The sequence below is a fragment of the Diabrotica undecimpunctata genome, chromosome 7 (assembly GCF_040954645.1).
Source record: "Diabrotica undecimpunctata isolate CICGRU chromosome 7, icDiaUnde3, whole genome shotgun sequence".
In the NCBI taxonomy this organism is placed as follows: domain Eukaryota; kingdom Metazoa; phylum Arthropoda; class Insecta; order Coleoptera; family Chrysomelidae; genus Diabrotica; species Diabrotica undecimpunctata.
In genome coordinates this window covers 56,165,305-56,180,697 of record NC_092809.1, presented here as the reverse complement: position 1 = coordinate 56,180,697, position 15,393 = coordinate 56,165,305, and positions in this window count along the sequence as shown.

The window sequence follows — 15,393 nt, the reverse complement described above, 5'->3', positions numbered from 1 at the left end:
TCTCGGCGTAATGATATTTCGACGAGCTCCACGGTAGGAAAATGCCAGTTTGTTGAAAATTCTAATAATTGCGCCAGTGATAAAACACGACTAACACAATCAGAGAGGTGTTGATTAGAAGGCATTTGATGCCGAGTAAAGTGTGGTATCAGTTCTTGTATGTGTTTAATACGATTGCCAATTTGGGGTAGAAAAATTAGCTCAAGGGAGCGCAATCGTCAATATCGGAATCGAAATATCGGAAGATCGGACGAACAACCCTTTGACAAAAGTGACTAGATCAGCCAGCATTATGGCTGCCAGGAGTTCCAATCTTGTCGAGACAGAGCGAGCAGGAAAATTGGACTAGACTCGTTGACAAAAGTGACTAGATCCGTCAGCAGTATAGCTGCCAAGAGCTCCGATCTCGCGATAGATGTTCCTGTATAGAAATAACACCAGAAATGTAACACATACAAGTACAGAGGTCAGATGTATCTGTTCAGATGTTTTCATCATCCCAGGATACATTGAAGTACCACACGGTTTTAGAACACGTTTGACTTGCAAAAAGACATGGAAAAATGAATAAAAACAAGAAGATAGCAACAAAAATACGACTGATTTACAAACGAATGGCCCGCTTTGTGAACGGTTTGTCCAAGGGACAAGAAGAATGAGAAAAAAAAATCAGTCGTAGGATTCCATTTTAGGCCCAGTACCGTAAAAATGAAAGGTTCCTCTTTGTCAACGAACAACATGTCAAAATGCGTAAGCCAAAGCCTGAAACTAATTAGAGATGGTTGCTGACGTTGTCGATTTGTCTAGCGAAAAACCATCGAGCTTTAAAAGCTAAGCGAGTGCTCACTGCAGAAGGTGAGTAGTATCAAAGATAATCACTTGTAGCGTGATTCTGACGTAGGTCCGTCGAGATGGCTGCTGGCCCACTGCCTAGCGGAAAACCATCGTATCGTGCTTTAAAAGCTAAGCAAATTCTCACTGCAGAAGGTGAGTAGTATCAAAGAGAATCACTTGTAGCGTGATTCTGCGTAAGTGCGTCGAGATGGCTGCTAGACCACTGCCTAGCGGAAAACTATCGAGCATTAAAAACTAAGCATTACTCTTGTAGAGTTTATGAGCGAAAGAAAACGAAGAAGTACCGTTAGTAACGATACGTAGCAAAAACTCTTGGAGAGGTTTAAAAGTCCGATCTCCAGAGAACCCCTTTTATAGTTCCAAAATTCCTTATTTACTTTAATTTGTCGATACGTTTGCTCTATATCGCAAATAAAACAACAACGAAGATATCGAAAATTAAGCAAAGAACGAGATGCCCTTTTAGGACCGGTATGAAAAGCGTCGAGTAGCGACACACCTCGAACGTCAAATAGATTGTCGTCGAAGCTAGTACGAATTTTGATTAAAAGAAGCGAAATAAAAATTTGTTTTTTGAAAACTGTGTGAAAGTTATAAGAAATAATCGATTTAAAATCGGATTCAGAAATCGGCATCATATGTTGAGAAGTAACAAAATCTTCCATGAATGCAACATATGTCTCTTTGAGATTCGGAAGTTTCCTGAAGCGATTCTCTAGCATACAAAATGAAGATATGCATAAGAATAAAGAATAAGTAGCGAATATAAACAAGAGAAAAAGATAAATAAAGAGGATTGGGTTGTAGAAACGGTGGAATAACAGAAAATCGGCTTGTTAATTTTCAAAAAATCAACAACTGAGAAATATCCTTCACGAGCTTCGTCGTGTTGGGACAAAACTAACAGGTGCCTACTCTTTTCGACTTCCCAAAACCTTTGTAGAAAATATCTATGTTTGTATACATAGAAGTAATGAAAGAGGTGAAATAAAATATAGAATAAGTCGTAGAAACTTGCCCTTATAGAACATAATTGAAAATGATTTCTAAGACCACAGGATGATTTGGTTCGCCAAGAATTTTGACCAAATTTGCGAAACGAAAAACCAATTCAACACCTATGAGTATGTCTATAAGATCTGATTACAAAAATGCGTGATTTGGTAGATCACGGAAATAAAATTGGCTGTGGAGCCTGTATCTAGGAGGATACGAATTATAAGAAAGATGCGAAAACATATTTGATCAGTATCAACTATGTGGAAAGAAATAGACGAGGACATTAAATGTGGTTGTGTAGCAAAATAGAAATGTTAGTATTTGAAGAAGTGATTGTCTAAAGGAACAAGATAAATTCGAGCGTTGGTTAACAAACGAAGCAAAACTCGAGACCGTGATTCGCTAACCGTGCAATTCGTCGTTTCGAATGAGGTGGAATCAGGTCACGTACACAAGAAGTATGTGGATTAACCAACGAGAAAAATTTCCTGAAGCCGTTTAGTCCCAAAAAATACAAACATTTACATGAATAGTGAGAACCAGAACACAAGACACATTTAACACCTTGATTAGTTACCTTAGGGTGCTTTGTGGCACTAATGAAACCACAAGTAACGGAGATTTGATCGAAATATTAAAATAAGACAGCGATAATCGAAAGCGAGTAGAAGAAGACAATAAATTCAATCGAAACAAGATTGTGAGACTTATGAAAGGTAAGTATTACAAAGAAAATCAAAAGAAATGTGTTTAAGTTAACAAACAAGACGTACAGAATGAGTTGGAAAGTATTGGACAAGTAGAACAAAAATAATTCATAAAAATCAACACAAAAATAATGTAAATATGTAAATAAATCACAATAAAACACAATAAATCGTAAATGTAATATATGTATAATTAATGTATGATATTAATCAAAATATATATGAAAGTATTTTACCTATTGAAATTATGAATTATAAAAATAGAAATAAATTTAAAAATTGCTGTGTAAATATGATCCAATTTAATTATGTAAATTAAGTTTAAAAATAATGCTGAAGGACCGATTTAAAGTTAAATTGAAAAGAAAAAAAACCAATTAAAATGAATTAATTTAAACACAATGAAATTAATTGAATCAAAGTCAAAAAATTATTTATCATCCGGTGCTCGAAGTGGCCAAATGTTTTGTATAAAACTTAATGAGGTCGCTGGTTAAATGATAATAGATAAATAATAATAAAGATAAAAATGCAGTATTTTGTTGGTAAATCAATTAGCGAAAAATAGCAAATAAAACTGTCAATAAATTAGGAAAGAAACTGGTCTTACTCATTATTAATGTTTGTACAGAGAATATCGACTTACCCGTTGAAATATTGATGTCGTAGCCCAGGAGATCTCCTTGGTACGTCGGGATGCCCGAGGCGGCTCTATGGCACGAGAGCCAACAAACGTCGTGTGTCTCGTTCGCTGTCTTTGGATGAAGTGTCTTGAGTTGAGACTTAAGACGGTCAGAAACCACCCTCCTAACCGTTGCGTGTGGTCTGTATACCAAGAGGGTACACCAATAAATCACTCTATTGTGTTGCGATAATTGTTCTGGTAATACGAACCGTACACTTGTTTCTATATTGGCGACACAAAAAGAAGTCAAATTCTTCGTACTTCAACATAATAGATGAGACGACCAGATTTTACAATTTTACCAAAGTCGTTAGGATACAGTATTGAATTTAGATCACATTACAGTACCGTAACAGAAAAATATTAATAGTAAAAATATGAAGAGAAATAGTACATACTTTCCCAAACATACTAAAAGAAGAAATATTTGGGTTCCTTATCCATATCTATTACAATTACATATAATATGTTCGGTCTTATTGTTTTAAATGCTTTGTCGCTTGTACAAGCTATTATTATTTTCAACTTTATATAATTGTGTTTTTGTATCTTTCGTTGTCAGGCATATCAAAATTTAATTTTTAATTTAGAAATAAATGTATATATAATATTCTTTTTTCTGTCACTTAGTTTAAATATAGATCACTTATATTCTTCTTGCTTATTTATTTTTATTCGTAATACTTATTAACGTACGTAATAACGTACCCGTTTTTGCAAAAAGCAACAACGAGTACGAAAGATATCGGGTATCAGGGGTGGTATTTGTCAATCTAAATGCCACTTACGACATATTAAATAAGAGAACATTTCTCCAAAGCTGCATGACATCGCCTTGGATAAAAACATTACTTGTTTTATCCGCGTATATCTACAGAATAGAAGATTTTTCGTATCATTCAATGGTAAGATGAAGAACGCAGATGAATGGTCTCGCTTGGGGTAGCGTAATGGCACCTACACTGTATTACATTTACACAAATGAATAACCGATAACAGTAGATATTAGGACTTTCATGTAGACGATACATTGCACAACCAAAACTTTTGTTGCTGAAGTGAAAAAAAATCTAAATGATTGCCTTAAATATAATAAAATGAACTACGAATTAATTTTAAGCCAAACCCCGAAAAATCTTAGGAGCGCTCCTTCAATTTGTCTAAGACAGGCGCTTTCACAAAACTGAATATCTAATCTAATATAAATCTAATATAATCTATAGTCTAATATAAATACCTTTTTTTAAACGCATCTACCACGCAGAGGCATTAGCGTATTTAGATTAATGTTACAGTTGATACAAATAGTGTATATACATTAGTTCTACAGTTTACAGAAGTTTACAGTCGTTAAGATAAGAAATTATTCTTTTTGTATCTGTATTTTCTTCTAGGGCAGTTGGGTATGCTATATTTCGTTTACTGTTATATTTAAGACACTGTATTAAAAAATGTTTTAATGTTATAACACGGTTGCACACTTCACAAACTTTTGTTTAATGACGGTTGACGATATCTCTGATTTCTTAGGTTTGTTTGATGTCGATAGCCGGAACAGATATTGTCCATGGCGCAGGGTTGTGGATTGAGGAGGTATCATAAGTTTTTGAAAATTGAAAATTTAATTTGGATAAGTATGATCGTATACGAAAGTAAAAAGGATGATCAATTTGATGTGTTTGTTAAAATTTATTTGTAAATCGATCAGCAAAAACGTTATGCACAACTGGATTATTTCGGTTTGATGACACTGCTGCTGCTTATGTTAGGCTTAGTGGAAAATATGAATTTTACTATAACGAAATATAAACAAACCATGAAAATTTGATGATTTGAAGAAAGAAAATGTCAAATTAGGCTAGAGCAATAACTGAAACAAAAGAGTCAATTGGGAATAATGTCAGTCATCATATATTTACCCTAAAAATAACTAACAAAAGATAGACATTAAATGAGAAGTAAAAATTAAAAGAATAATATGTCACTAAAAGACTTGATTTGTAACGATTATCAAAATTTAATTAAAGTCACAAATGTCATCCGATTAATAACAACATTAAATCGTCTGTCAATAAAAAATATGAAGAACAATTGGACAACACATAGTTTGGATTTAGAAGTGGATTGGGAACAAAAGAGGAATTGTGCGCAATGGAGGTACTATTACAAAAATGCAGAGATTATAATGAAAACATATTCATATCTAATATAGATTTTCAAAAGTATTTGACATAGTTCAACCTAAAATACATACACCTAGATACCAAGATATTAATTTACTAAAAAATCTACTAAACTCAAATAGCGGTCATGCGGGTGAAAGATAGAGAAACAAATCAAGCAGAAATTCAAAAAGGAGTCAGCCAGAGATGTGTGTTGTCAACTAATAGGTATTTTAGGAGACACTATGGGAAAGAAGTAAGGAATGGAGTGAGCATCATTAATAACATAAAATTTGCAGACTAAACCCCAATTATGACAGAAAATATAGAGGATTTACAAATTCTTATAGAAATCATTAACAGATAAAGCAAAAAGATAGGACTAAACTAAACAGATAAAAGTCAATGTTTACAAATAAGAAATTGAGTGTGGTTATTAGATTGAGATCGTCGAATATTATGTATGGTCGCAACTGCTATATGGGGTAGAAGCTTGGACCCTGACAGCCAAATCTGTAAAAAAATTAAAGGCATTCGAAATGTGGCTATATAGGCGTATTCTTAAAATTCCTTGGACTGTAAAAGTCTAAAACGAAGAAGCGTTAAGACGAATTGTCTATCTGGACATCGTATCTGTGCTACAGTTCGAAACGATAAATATTCTTTTCTACGCGTCATCATGCAAGGAAGAGTAGAGGGAAGAAAAGTCTTGGGAAGAAAGACAAAATCTGGCAGAGAAATATCAGAGATTGGACTAACTTCAGTGTTGAAGAAATAATATATCTAAAAAATCTAAAAGAATATCTAATATATCTATACCGGATCCTGTAAAAATTTAAATACATTAAATTAAATTTCTCGTAAATTATAAAGCCTATTCTTAGATTAAAATAACAAATTTCTTAGTATTATGATATGTAGTATTGTGATAATGTGTAGGTGTCAGTATTCTTTTAAAAGAGATTTATAGGTTGGTATATAAATTTCACGGTTATGTGTCATACGGTTTTATCTTTCATACAAACATTAAAAACCTTAAAAAGTTTCATTTTACATACAATTAGCACGTTGGCTCTGGAAATGAGCTATAAATATGCATTGTTAAAAATGGTATACATTTATATAGATTATTATATATTATATAGATTTTCCTTTGTCGTCTTCTGATTATGTATGTCAATTCGTTCCTAATTAAGCACATGTTGTCCACAAGGTACCTCTCTCATGTTTTAATCACTACTTTTTTTTAACTTTTATCATAGTTTTCCTCATTTTCTTTATTCATATCGATTTCACTCATAAAGAATATTGGGTAGTTTATTGTTTCATGAAACTTTCTCCTTATATGTCCGTATCATACAAGTTGTCTAGTTATTATAGCGTATATAATGTCGTATGTTAATTCCATTTTATTTAACAACAAAATACTAAAAACTTTGTTTTCAAAACTTACACCAAATTAATTGTATCTTATCACTACAGCTGTTTCGGCAGAGTGCCTTTCTCAAGTCTCAAGTTTCTCGAATCCGTCAATCATCTATTGTATTTCTTATCATGATTTTGAAGCAGCTGTGCTCCATTAGTCCATTTTTGTTGCTATTTGTCACTGTTTCCCTTTTTTTTATTTTCATTATTACGTAGCGCTACAACACTGGGTGAGTCTTCGCTAACTACAACTTTTTTCCAAGTTGATAGATTTTCCACGAATCTTCAATGAAATGTTAATTTTCTAAGATATGATTGGATGAGACACTCTCTCTATTGTATACTGAGACACCCAAGTGGCATTCTTCTGTGCTAAGTTTCTTCCATACCAGTTTTACAAGTTTGACATCTTGGCGGCTATGCATGTGTCCGATCTACCTTAAGCGATTTATTTTCCTGAATAATATCGTTATAAGAACATTCTTTATTCAGTATATGTTCTTATTCTATACGTATTTGTAGTGATATAATAATGAGGTTAAAAAATTTTAGAAGAATTATGCTCTGTATTTCTTTAGTGACATTATTATTAACCGTGATTATTGATCTAAGATATTTAAAGTATTCCATACTTTCAAAATTGTAGTTGTTGACTCTATTATTTTATCTAGATGTATTGAATTGCTCTCTTCTCTTGATTCGCTTGTATTTGGTTTTCATTTTGTTGATTTTAAGTGAAACAGTTTTGGTACTCTCCTCACTTTGTTAAAGATGTCGTTTGCGGATGGGAGAGAGTTTCTTATGAGATCAATGTCATTAGCACATGCTAGGAGTGATTTGTACCTTGGTCCATTAATGGATTGCATCTTAAATATGCGTTATTTCTATTTTAGTAAGCTGGTTATTAATTTTTTTGAATATTTAAATCGAGAATCTGTATTTATTCGACTGTTTTATAATACAGTTTCTTGGCGCCTATTTTAATCTCTGTTTTTTTGACATAGGGAGTTCGGTGGTATGACCTTAACGTTTTCATAACCAACGTTCGAAAATTTGTCTTACTGTAAAGTGATGACGATTTTACTAGAAAATATAGTGCTATTTAATAATAATAAAGTTCAAGCTACAATTCCTATATGCATTAACTTGGTACTGATATCTCTGCTCCCCGATCCCAAGTAGCAGTCAGGAAAACATTAAAACTGCTACACTCATGCTTCCTATTATCCAACGATTAGCCGGTCCAGGACTATACGCCTTATTATAGTACTGATATTGCTTCTGCCCCTGATAAGTGAATTTAATATTCAAGGAAGGTTTTGGAAATTTAATAGGATTTTGTATGTTAGAATATTATTTCTCTGAGAAAGTGAAGAATATCTATTTTCTACCCGGTTTAATCCATAAATTAAATATTAGAATGCTACAGAATAATGCTACAAGCAGCAAAAAAACGGTCTAATAGTCAGTAATCAGAAAACCAAATAAATGTTCTTTAACATACAAAAGAAAGGATGTAGAGTAGGGCATAACGTAACACTAAACCCATATAATTTTGAAAGATTGCAGCATTTTGGGTATCGTAGATAACGTTGTCACATAAGAAATAAAATGGAATATTCAGGTAACTAACTGATGTATATATAACCCTCATAACACTTTTAAATCCAGAAGTCTAATACGAATCCCTAAAATAAGGATATATAATATAGTGATTAAACCAATGCTATTGACTGGATACATGACGAGAACGCTGACAAAACAATGTAAGTAAAACTCAGGTATTAATTAGATCAGTATTACCAGAAAACCCATTAGAAGTATTGCCAAGAAATGTAGAGCATATAGTGAAATCTAAATATCGTAGAATAAGATATTCAGACAGTATCGAGCGAAAACATTATTGATGAGGAAAGAGAGATCCATCGCTGAGAAAGTGAGAAACTAATTGCCAAAAGCAAAGGGTACTTTGTAATAAAGTACCCGTACTCTAAAGCATAAGCATGTCTTTTCCTACTCTTTAAGTAAGTGATGGATTCGACTGTCACTTGATGAAAATTTATTTTATCTGACAATAAAACAGGTATGGGTTTACATGTTATAGCCTGTAACTGAATAAATTGAAGAGGGGACAACTGTTTGTCTCAAGTTGGTGATTTAGAATTATGGCTGTATTTTTTAATTTGCTGATTTCCCTTTATTCTAATTTCCATAGAATCTAAAAATACCTTAAGGCTTTTATTTTAAATATACTTTTTTAGTAATGAAAATACGTAAACAGAACCTTTAATATACCTGTAACCTTTGATTTCTGGGATAAACCCATCTTCTGAGCAATACCGTCGATATATTTATTTGAAATTTTGTACACTTATTTTACCCGTTTATGTCCTTATTATCCATATATGAGTTGTCACCGATATGATAAACTCACTTACTTTTCACAAAGAGACTCTATATTAAGTACGGTGATTACTATACATATCTGACTCGAAATATCGTCGAAAAGTAACAGTATGTAAAATTTAAATTTTTAATGAAAAGTTAAAGATTAGCCATTTATTATGGAGTTCAAAAGAGAAGCCTTTACGAAAATTTAAGTACTAATAAGACCACCGCAATCTGACGTACCCTGGGTAATGAACAAAAAATTAATCGGCTAATCACCCGTTCAATATGATTTTTGTCAAATCGGCCCTTTTTAGGACCAACTATTCTAATTATGTCTATAAATATTAAGGGTGCTTAGCACAAATGTGACGTATTTCTAGTGCAGGAAACATATAGAGGGCCAAACCTAGGGTATTTGGTATTAATATGATTCCTGAAAAACACATAATAAATGTAAAAGTGCTATCTCTGCTGGCAAATAAGTAAAGAAAAACTTAAATGAGAGAGGACAAAACCAGTCAGCTGAGGGAACCTTTCAACTATGTTGAGCTTGGATCCACTATCTACCTATATAATGAACAATATTACGGTTACTGACTGAAGATCTGAGCACAAAGCTTATAAAATTTGTACCAAAAACACAACAATTACTGATATCCAAAGTCTGCAGACAAGCAAAGCAAAGACAGAGTTGTTACCTTGCTTAAACCTGCAAAAACTCCAACGACCACAAAAGCTATCGGTCAATATATTTATTTTGTCAGCTATATAAAATACTTCTGCACATAATCCTTAATATAATTTTACCGATAAGTTTTTTGTGATTAACGTTTTAGACTTACTTCGTCAATTTTGGGCTATCCAACAATAATTGCAGAATGTCATAAGTGAAGAATATCAATTTGCTATCCGCATTTAATCCATAAATTAAATAATGGGATGCTATAAAATAATGATATTAGCGAAAAAAAAAACGGTCTAATAGTCAGTAATAAAGCATATAAATGTTCTTTAACATACAAAAGAGATGACGTAGAGAAGGGCATAACCCTTATAAATAAACCCATATAATTTTAAAGGATTGAAACGTTTTAGATATCGTAGATAACTTTGTAACATAAGAAATAAAAGGGACTATTCAGGTAGCTAACTGATGTATACATAACTCTTATAATACTTTTAAATTCAGAAGTCTAATACGACTCTCTTAAATCAGGATATATAAAACAGTGATTAAACCAGTGCTAATGTGTGGATATGTGACGAGAACGCTGACAAAACAATGTACGTGAAACTCAGGTATTAATTAGATCAGGATTGCTAGAAAAGCCATCAGAAGTATTTTCCGACTTACAAAGGTCCGCGTACTAACCATTAACGAACGGAAATAATGCCAAGGTCAAACACGTATATAAAGACAGCAACGTCGTACAAGAAGCTAAATCTCAATGCTAAAGTTGCGCTGGCTATATCCAAAGGCTTTATAATAACTGCATTGCCAAGTTAAATTGGGAGGATGCCCCAAGAGAAAAAATATCCTTAGGACTTCCACAAATGAAGGGGGAAGGTAACATGAGGTCAGATTTAGGAATCATGAGACTCTCTACCGACCCATCATATTTATCAACACATGCCTGTTCAACTACCTGCTATCCTACCTATAGTCAATACTCATCTGTTGGGGACTATCAAATCAATTACATGTAATCAAACAAACCAGAATAAAAAAAGTTATCCCAGGAAAGGCACTTCAGAAATATTGACATAAATTTTTAAAACGTTATTTACGTGGCTTATTAAAATTTAAATTTTTAATGAAAAGTAAAAGATTAGCCATTTGTTATGGGGTTCAAAGAAGAACCTTCACGATGTTAATTTTTTGAGATATGATTGGATGTTTTCTCTTCATTGCATACTGAGACGCCCAAGTGGCATTCTTCTGTGCTAACTTCCTTCCATACCAGTTTTACAAGTTTGACATCTTGGCGTCTATGCATGTGTCCGATCTACCTTAAGCAATTTATTTTCCTAAACAATATCGTTATAAGAGCTTTCTTTATTCAGTATGTGTTCTTCTTCTATACGGATTTGTAGCAATATGATAATGAGGTTAAAACAATTTTCCTATTATTTTCCTTTCAAATATTCGTAGTTCTTCTTTATCTGTTTTAGTCATTGTCCATGATTCGCATCTATGTATTAAAATAGGTAAAAAGTTTAAATTATGATCTGTATTTCTTTAGTGGCATTATTATTAACCGTGATTATTTATCTAAAATATTTAAAGTGTTCCATATTAATGAAATTGTAGTTGCTAACTTTAATATTTTATCAAGATTTATTAAATTGGTCTCTTCTGTTGATTCGCTTGTATTTGGTTTTCATTTCGTTGATTTTAAGTAAAACGTTTTTCGTGCTCTCTTCACTTTATTGAAGATTTTTGCGGACGGAAGAGTTTCTTATGAGATCTATATCATTAGCACATGCTAGGAGTGCTTTGTACTTTGGCCCGTTAATAGATTACATCTTAAATAGGCCTCATTTCTATTTTAGTAAGATGTTCATTAATTTTTTGACTATTTGAATCAAGAATTTATATTTTGTTCGACTGTTTTATAACTCAGTGTTTCTTGGTGCATATTTTCATCTTTGGTTTTTTGTTTCCCGTATCATGAGTATAAGGATTTTGCTGGATATCCACATAGGGAACCCGGTAGTATGTACATGATATTTCCATAACCAACAATCGAAAATTTGTCTTATTGTAAAGTCATGATGATTTTACTAGGAAATATAGTGTTATTTAATAATGTGTTTAATTAAACACATATACCAAAACGCAATATCCAGTGTTAGAGTGGGTGATCGTCAAACCCAGAAATTCCCGATACAACGTGGAGTACGCCAGAGGGACACCATATCACCGAAACTGTTCACTACGCTTTTGGAATATATATGTAAAAGGGCAAAACTGACCGACAGGGGCATAAATATAAACGGAGAAAAGCTTAGCCATCTAAGGTTTGCAGATGATATTGTACTAATAGCTGATAGGATAGATGAGGCCAAAGAGCTTTTAAATCAGCTCTACCTTTCCTCGCTAGAAGGGGGATTGAAAATAAATATATCTAAAACCCAGATGATTATAAATCTTGTAGTCAGCGAAGATATATGCGTAGGAACAAGATCCATAGACCAGGTAATGGCCTATAAATACCTAGGTCATGAGATTCGCATAGGAAAAGATAACCAAACCGTTGAGCTTCTCCGTCATATAAGACTGACTTGGGCAGCCTTCGGCAAGCTGAACCATATTTTTAAATCGTCTGATATACCAATATGCCTTAAAAGAAAAACGTTTAATCAGTGTGTTTTGCCAGTGTTAACTTACGGTGCGGAAACGTTGACCATGACAAGGAGAACAGTTCAAAAGATCCGTGTGTGTCAAAGGGCGATGGAGCGTGCTATGTTGGGCATTTCACTACGAGACAAGATCCCAAATCGCCAGCTACGACAAAGAACCGGAGTGGCTGATGCAGTAGAGAGAGTAGCAACACTGAAATGGAACTGGGCAGGTCACGTGGCTCGAATGACAGATAATAGATGGACAAGCGGATACTGGAATGGAGACCAAGAGATGATAACTACCGAAGCAGAGGTCGTCCACCAACACGTTGGACTGACGATCGAAAACGTTGTCATAGGAATTGGATGCAAGAGGCACAAGATCGAAATAGATGGAAAATTATGAGGGAGATCTATGTCCAGCAGTGGATAAGCGAAGATTAAATGATGTTAATAATAATAAAGTTCAAGCAACAATTCCTATATGCATTAACTTGGTAATGATATTTCTGCTCCCCGATACCTGGTGCAGTCCCGACAGCAATAAAATTGCTAGACTCATGCTTCCTATTATCCAACAACTAGCCAGTCCAGGACTATACGCCTTATTTTGGTACTGATATTGCTGCCCCTCATAAGTGAACAGAATATGCAAGGAAGGTTTTGGCAATTTATTAATTTTGTGTGTTAGAATAATATTTCTTCGAGAAAGTGAAGAATATCTATTTGCTATCTGGATTTAATCCATAAATTAAATATTAGAATGCTTTAAAATAATGCTATCAGCAGCAAAAAACGGTCTAATAGTCACTAATAAAAAAATCAAATAAATGTTCTTTAACATACAAAAGAGAGGATGTAGAGTGGGGCATAACGTAACGCCATACGATAAAGCCATATCATTTTGAAAGATTGCAGCGTTTTAGATATCGTAGATAACGTTGTCACATAAGAAATAAAAGGGAATATTCAGGTAGCTAATTGATGTATATATAACCCTTATAACACTTTTAAATCCAGAAGTCTAATACGAATCTCTAAAAGCAGGATATATAAAACAGTGATTAAACCAGTGCTAATGTGTAGATATGTGACAAGAATGTATTAATTAGATCAGAAATCAGGATTGCTAGAAAAGCCATCAGAGGTATTTTCCGACTTACAAAGGTCCGAGTACTAACCAATACGAACGGAACTAATGCCAATGTCAAACACATATATAAAGATAGCAATACAAGAAACTCAATCTCAACTCCAACGTTCAGCTAGCTATATCCAAAGGCTCTCTCAATAACTGCATTACCAAGTTAAATTGGGAGAATGCCACGAGACGATGTCTACAAATGAAGGGTGGAGGTAACATATGATCAGATTTAGGAATAATGAGACTACCTACCGACCCATCATATTTATTAACACTTGCTATTCTACCTACAATCAATACTTCTCTGTTGGAAGCTATCAAATCAATTACTTGTAATCAAACGAACTGGGCTTAAAAAAATTATCCCAGGAAAGGCACCTCAGAAATATTGACAAATTTTTAAAACGTCATTTACGTGGCTGAGTTTACAATAGAAATGAGGAGACAAAAAGAAGAAAAGGCAATAGAATCTTGCTGTGTTTTGACTATGCGATGACGATGATCTTTATATAACATAGAGGGAGATAGAGAGAAGAATGTCTATGTTTAATCTAGAAACCGCTGGTTTTCTCCCTTTCGAATTGGGTATGTATATGTATTACCATAGATAATAAAAGCAAGAGGACTATAATTATGAAACTTTATCTAAAAAGTAAAATCAATAAACAAATTATATATACAAAAGGATTATATAAGTAAATCCCTAATATTTACACAGACTGCTTTACAAAAAGTGAACGGATGAGCATAAAAACACAACTGTTTTAAAAACATAATATTATTAGACGAATTGTGGATTCATTTCACGCAAACTAAACCGGTTTAGTTAACATACTACAAAATAAATCAGAAGACTATGCTAAAATATGATACGGCAAAAAAAAGGCAATGACTTTTACAGCTGATTGTCGTATACATATCAATATAACGCAATTATGACGATTTGTCTACAGCATATGAATATTGTCTCGTAATTTTATATGGACGGCGTAATTCATCACTTGACCAAGTGCCAAAATATGATTTTGAGATATTTGACTTTAAAGTTTTCACTCTATTAAAATTCACTATATGTTACAATTGTCGTAATTTTTTGTTTTCGAATACAGTTTTTCATGTTTCTTATAAGTGCGAAATAGTAACTTGTCCAATATTAAAGAAAAACAAAAAAAAAAGTCTTTTGGTCGACTTACGATTTTCGCCACATTGTGTAATTGTGTTATACATCAGTAGACCAAGCGACATGGAGGTCGTTTGGTCTAGTGATGAGTAACTAAAATATCACTTTTAGTGAATTATTGGTAGGCCACAAGCTATTATTTCTTTTTGGGTATGACAAAAATAGTCGTTGTTTTTGAATATTTTATATTACTTAAGAAATTAATCAAAAATATAAAATCTTTTAATGTCGTCTTCTATTGTATTGTTTCTGAAAAGAGAGCAATACAAAGGTTTTGCATCATTTGGTATTAGGTGCGTTAAAGATTGTCGTTAAGCTTGGGCACAAAAAGTGGCTTGCCTGTGGGCCAAAGAGGAATCAAGTGGTTACTTACGGATTGCATTGCAACAGGCCGTCCTTTTTAAAAATCCTTGTAAAGATTTACTTCAACTTCACTAGTGTTAAGTTTTCATAAAAATAATGAGTGGTATATCCTTTCTTATTTAAATTTCTCTTGTTTT